Raw genomic sequence first — 6544 nt, 5'->3', positions numbered from 1 at the left:
GAAGGAGTACAAAAGGAGATAAAGTTAAAGATGATATGCTTCTAATCCTAAAGATGGAAGGCAAAACACAAGTGCAGAAATGTAAGCAGCCTCTAAATTCTGTAAAAGACAAGGAAATGGATTCTCCCCTAGACTCACCAGAAGAAATGCAAGCATGAATTTTTTTTTTACTGGAAAAGAATTTTTTTTAATTTTTTTTTATTTAGGTTGTTTATTTTTCATTTCAATGAACATCTACAGAGATTTTGGGATTCCATTCATTCATTGTTGCACCCTTCTCCCGGCACAAACCCCTCCCCCCTTCCTCACCATTTGCTCCTCTCCTTGAAACACAAAAGAAAAACTCCCTCATTGGTACACAATCCCCCCCCCGCACCCCTCCAAACCCCACCCCCTAGCCCCAAATATAATCCACTCTACAACCCTCATTGCATACTCCTACAATAAAAATAAAAGAATTTTTTTATTGAGACCCCCTACAGCTAGTCCTGACATTAGGCACCATCTTCCTTTGCAATGCAGTCTTTCTTAAGTGGTCCCATGAAGGCCTTCTTCTCCTCCATTGTCTGGAAGCGGGCATGGCCAAACTTGAAGGTGGTGTCAATGAACTTGAGATCAATCTTCTCCAGAGCCCAGTGTTTAGTCTGCACCAGCAAGGACTTGCGGAGAGTCAGCACTTGCTTCTTGGTCCCCACCACACAGCCTTTCAGCATAACAAAGTCGTTGGTCACTTCACCATAGTGGACAAAGCCACCCAGAGGATTGATGCTCTAGTCTGAGAGATCGTAGTCAGTGGAGGCATTGTTTTTGATCAGCTTGCTGTCCTTGATAAGGTAGCCTTGGCCAATCTTGTAGATTTTCTTGTTGATCTCCATGCGGTGATGGTAGCCCTTCTGCCCAGCATGGGCCACAGAGACGGCCACTCGGGCAGGATGACAAGCGACCTTGCGCAGCCCTCTGTGGGTCTTGCGGGGTAGCTTCTTAGTGTGCCAGTGGCTGGTGACCCCTTTGTAACCCAGAAGCACGGATTTTACAAAACTGGAGCAATATTTAAATTAATTTTGGATTTCTGACCTGCAGAAGGATAACATAATTAACTGGAATTCTCTTAAAGCGCTACATTTCTGATGATTTGTGCAGTGGCAAAAGGAAACCGATAAATACCGTTGAGCTCATGGCATAGAGCTACATTTAGACTTTCCAGTGAACTGGATTAGAATAATTTACCCAGATGATGCCTATAATCCAAGAAATTATATGATGCTAAACCAGGGAGGCACTATTAGAAAAGACTTGCTTTGTCTTTTATTCATCATAAGCCTACTTGGCTCTTTATATTTTCACATCTTCTGAAAGATTATTAGTGATGGTTCTTATATACAGGAGAAGCCTATGATTTAATTAGTTTCTTCCCTTCTCCCAGCTTTTTAAAAGCCAAAGATATTTTCTGAAAAGATATCACAACTACAAACTATGTCTTTCAATTAATTTGACTTCTGTTCTTTACTCAAAATTAAACAGGAGTAAAAGCTTGGAAGATAAGGGGAACTCTCATAAAATGGTAAAGTTGTTTTCACCGGGGACCATAATCTTTTGATATGTTCTTTAACTAATAGAAAATGCTAAGCAGCAGCTCTGGGCAGTTAATAAAAATTTACATGTGGCCAGGGATTTAAGTAATAATATTAACTGTGCTAAGGACGGGCAATCTCCTCTCTTCTGATTTAACTGCCTCTGAAAACCCTCAGGAGGGTCAGCTGTGGCTCTGTTCCAACTCAATGGTACATGACAACAACAAAGATACATTAAAGATCATGTGCACATCCCAATATACGATATATAATAGCTCCACTGTTAATGGAGAATATTGACGTTTAATCGATAACACCATCCCCATTGTCACTCACCGAGGGCTGAAATGCAAGCTCAACTCATTGCAGGCCAGGAGAGTTAAGCACTATTCTACATCCTTTTCCTTCTCCACATCAGAAGATGCTTGATGGCTGAAAATTGGAGAAGTTTATTAGGTGATTTTTTGTTTTTCTTGCCTACCATCTAGTCAGAACCAACTGACCCTCCAATGAGTTTTCAGAAGCAGTTAATCACAAGGAAGGAGATTGCCATCCTTCTCCAGAGGAGCAACTGGTGGATTTGAACCATGTGCTTTTTTATTACAGCACAGCTTCTTACCACTAGGCTGCCAGAGCTTCCCAGATGATAGACTCTTTGCTTTCTTGACAAATACATATATGTTGTTTTCTTGACAACAATTTACTGGGCATGCTGAAAGAGTTTACTGTCATTGCCAGCAAGTCCAACATTTCAGTTACCAGCTGTAAAAACAGCAAGGGCTACCTGGGGGTGGCCATATCTAACTTCTACCAACTTCACAAAGGGGAACTATCCCTGCCAACAGCATCAATAACACAAAACCAGTTCCTATGAGGACAGACATGGCCCCCACACTCTCATACTACCTTCCACTCAATAACCTTTTGCTTTCTTTATAGATGATGTCCTTCATGTCCTCTCACAACTCGTGTGGTCTTCAGTCATTAGTGTCCGATGTATTAAATCTGTTCTTCAGATTGTTCTTAAATTCAGGTGGGACAGATTCAAAGTTGCATTTTGGTTCTTGTGAACTAATTTTCATTTTCTTCACTTTCAATTTGAACTTGCATATGAGTAACCGATTCCATAGTCAGCTTCTAGTCTTATTTTGACTGTTAATATTGAGCTTCATTACCATTCCTTTCTACAGATGTAGTCAATCTGAGTCATGTGTATAGTCACCAGTTATTTTTTTCAGTGCAAATATATATTTTTTGTGTGTGTTGGGGTTTTTTTTATATGTTTGCAATGAATAAGTCATTCATTATACACAATTCTATCATGTGATCTCCAGCCTTATTTGTGTCACCAAGGCCATTTCTTCTTCTTTGTTTCTGACTTTTGTATACTAGTCACCAATTATTATTATTAATGAATTAATATTATTCATATTTTGAATATTTTGCAAAATATTTAATTATTTAATAGCAATTAATATTTGCTTGTTTAATTAAATGGTCTAATTAATATTAATATTATTGTTGTTATGTGTCGTCAAGTCACCTGCAACTCAAAGCAACCCTAGTACAACAGGTCTCTTACTTTGAGGAGATAGTTCTTTTCTAGTATATTTTGATTGCTTGTCAACCTGAGAGACTCTTCTTCTGGCCTTATCACCAACAATATTCTATTGCTGTTCACAACATTTTCATAGGCCTATTAAATCAGAAGCATATGGCCAGCCCTACTTCGTAATGTGTCTAATCTGGAAGCTTGACTGAAACCTGTCTACCATAAGTGACCCTACTAGTATTTTAAATACCATTGCCATAGTTCCTAGCATCACAGCAACAAGCAACCACAGGGTGGAAAACTGACAGACTAGGGGTGCGTGTGTGAGATGAAGCTTTGTCATTTTTTTTTCCCATGCCATGAGGTGGGTTTTATTTTCATTAATCATACAAATAATTTTCTAGAATAGCCCAGGGCAAACCGGAGACTTCGATGGTCCCTTCAGAGACCCGCAGGCCGGTGGCAGGGTGTGGCGTGCCCGGGTTCACAGTGCAGCTCGTCGCTCGTGCCCATCCTGCAGGTGGCTCTTCCTCCACATCACGACTAGGGTGTCCCACATGACGCGGGCGGAGACCACTGCAGGATCCTAGGACATCTCACTCCGCTTCTCCTGCTCGGTGGTCTCTTTGGTCGTCAGAGTATTCTTCTCCTGCGCCTCGTTCTTCTTCAGCTTGGCCTTATCGAAGCTGGCGATTTCCCCTATGTAGGCTTGTCTGCCATTTTCATGAAACAATCCGCGGGTCCCCGTCCAGCCGATGCCCTGGCGCTCCCACTCCTGTTGCTGCAGCGAGAGACTGAAGCTTTGTTATTTTTGACTCTGGATGCGCTTTCTCCAAGACATATCTGTTTGTTCTTTTGGCAGTCCATGAGATGCTCAGTACTGCTTTCCAACACCACAGTTCAAAGGCATACATTTTTCTTCTTTCATCCATATTCATCGTCCAGCTCTCTGATGCATAGCAAGTGATGGGAAAGACTATGGCAGAAATCAGGTGCACCTTAGTCTTCAAACTGACATAGTTGTTACTCAGTAATTTGGAGAGGTCCCTGCCATCAAAACTTGCCCAGTGCAGTACTTCTCCTAATCTTCTGACTGCTGGCAACAAAGGTGCTGATTATAGATCTAAGTAAGATGATGTTGCTAATCCATCCAGTAGTGAGAATTTTTATCTTCCTAATATTGAGATATAATCCAATTTGAAGGCTGTAGTCTTTGCTCTTCTACAACAAGTGTTTCAAATCCTCCTCACTTTCAGCAAGCAAGGTTGTGCTATCTGCATAACATAGGTTGTTATGAGTCTCCCTCTTATCCTAAAGCCACATTCTTCTTAATAAAGCCTAGTTCCTCAGATCATTTACTCAGCACATGGACTAAATAGGGATGGGAAAAGGATGCAACCCTGACAAATGCCTTTCCTAATTTTAAACCAGGCAGTGTTACCTTGCTCTGTCCAGACACAGCTTCTGGGACTAGACATTGGTTTCATCTGAGCATAATTAAATGTCTATGACTCTTATTCTCAATATTAGCCATAGTTTGTTATTATACACTCAGTCAAATGCCTTTGCATAGTCAAGAAATAAAGACAGACATTTTCTCATTTTCTCTGCTTTCATGAAGGATCCATTTGACATCAGCTGGTGTCAAAATTATATCCCTGGTGCTATGGCCTTTTCTAAACCCACCTTGAACTTCTGGTAGTTCTCTTACAGTGTACTGTTCTAGCTGTGTTTTGAATGATCCTCAGAGATTTTTGCTTTCATGTTAATGCACAGAAATAAGATCTACATTTGTGGAAAGAATCATTGGAGAAACTCAATAATAGTAGTCAAAACTAGGCCAGATGCTAACTGTGGAATAAACCATCAATTACTCATATATAAATTGAAGCTGAATAAAACTGAAACAAGTATACAAGAAGCAAAATATGACCTTAAGTCTATCTCACCTGAATTTTAAAAAATCATCTCGAGAATAGATTTGAGGCATTGAACACTAATGAGCAAAGATCAGATGAGTTAAGAGCTAACATCAAGGATTTAATTGATGAAAAGAGAAGAATATCATTACAAATACAAAAGATGAAGAAAATACTAAGATGGATGAAAGAAGCGATTCTGAAAATTGTACTAGAGCATCAAGAAATCAGAATAAAGAGGAGAAATGCAGACGCAAACTGCTTCTGAACAGAAGATTTCAAAGGGCAGTTTGAGAAGACAAAGCAAAGTATTATAATGGAATTGCAAATAACTGGAGTTATGGGGGGGGAAAGGGAAGAATTTGCTCTGCATTTCTCAAGTTGAAAGTAACAACAAATTCAAACCTTGAATCGCAGTACTGAAAGATACTATGGGCAATATTTTGAATGACACAGAAAACATCAAAAGAAGATGGAGAGAATACACAGAATCATTGTACCAGAAAGAAGTGATTGACAATGAAAAATTTCAGGAAGTACCGTATGAATAGGAGCCAATGGTAGTGAAGGAGGAAGTAGAAGCTGCATTCAAGGCATTGGTGAAAAATAAGGCCCCAGGAATCAATGGGATACCAATTTACTTGTTTCAGTTAACAGATGCACCCGTGGATGTGCTCACCAGTTATGCCAGAAAATTTGGAGGACAGCTATCTGGCCAACGGATTGAAAGAGGTCCATATTTGTTCTCATTTCCAAGAAGGGTGCTCCAACTGAATGTGGAAATTATCGAACAATATCATGGATATAACATGCAAGCAAAATACTGATTAAAAATTCAAACATTACTGGAACAGTACACAAATAAGGAACTACCAGAAGTACAGGCAGGATTTAGAAGAGGCTATGGCACCAGGGATATCATTTATTGATAGGCTCTTGGGTTGTTTCCAGCTCTTTGGTATTATGAACAAAGCCACAATAAACATGGGTATGCGTATATCTGCTTGGGTGGCAGTTACGGTCTCTTTAGGGTAAATTATTAGTAGTGGAATTAATTGCTGGGTCAAATGGTATTTATATTTGCAACTTTTCGAGAAAGTGTCATACAGCCTTCCATAGTGGTTGCACCATTTTACACTCTCACCAACAGTGAATAAGGACTCCAGTTTCTCCTCAACCTTACCAGCATTTGATGTTTGCTGTTCTGTTAAATTTTGCTATTCTTACTGGGGTGAGATGATATCTCATAGTTATTTTGAGAAGACGCTATCTTTAAAAGTGTATTCTTATGCTTAAGATTTTGTTTTTGTTTAACAACAATGTGTTTAATTCAACAAATTAATGGATAGAGAAGCTGCGGTATATTCACACAATGGAATACTTTGCAGCATTGAAAAACAAGGAACTTATGAAATATTATGCAAAATGGATGACCCTGGAGGACATTGTTGTTGTTGTTGTTGTTTGATGCCATCGAGTCATAGACGACTCATAGAGACCCT

The 6544-nt window shown here is 39.6% G+C and overlaps 1 pseudogene; it reads right to left on the bottom strand.

The window, feature by feature from the left end:
• Positions 1-494: 494 nt before the first annotated feature.
• On the bottom strand, positions 495-3682 carry LOC102862783 (annotated as a pseudogene).
• Positions 3683-6544: the final 2862 nt, after the last annotated feature.

The sequence above is a fragment of the Elephantulus edwardii genome, unplaced genomic scaffold, assembly GCF_000299155.1.
Source record: "Elephantulus edwardii isolate Elephantulus edwardi_28Jun2011 unplaced genomic scaffold, EleEdw1.0 scaffold00242, whole genome shotgun sequence".
Classification (NCBI taxonomy): Eukaryota; Metazoa; Chordata; class Mammalia; order Macroscelidea; family Macroscelididae; genus Elephantulus; species Elephantulus edwardii.
Note: the sequence above shows the minus strand (reverse complement) of the source record. Positions and strands in the feature narration are given on the sequence as shown.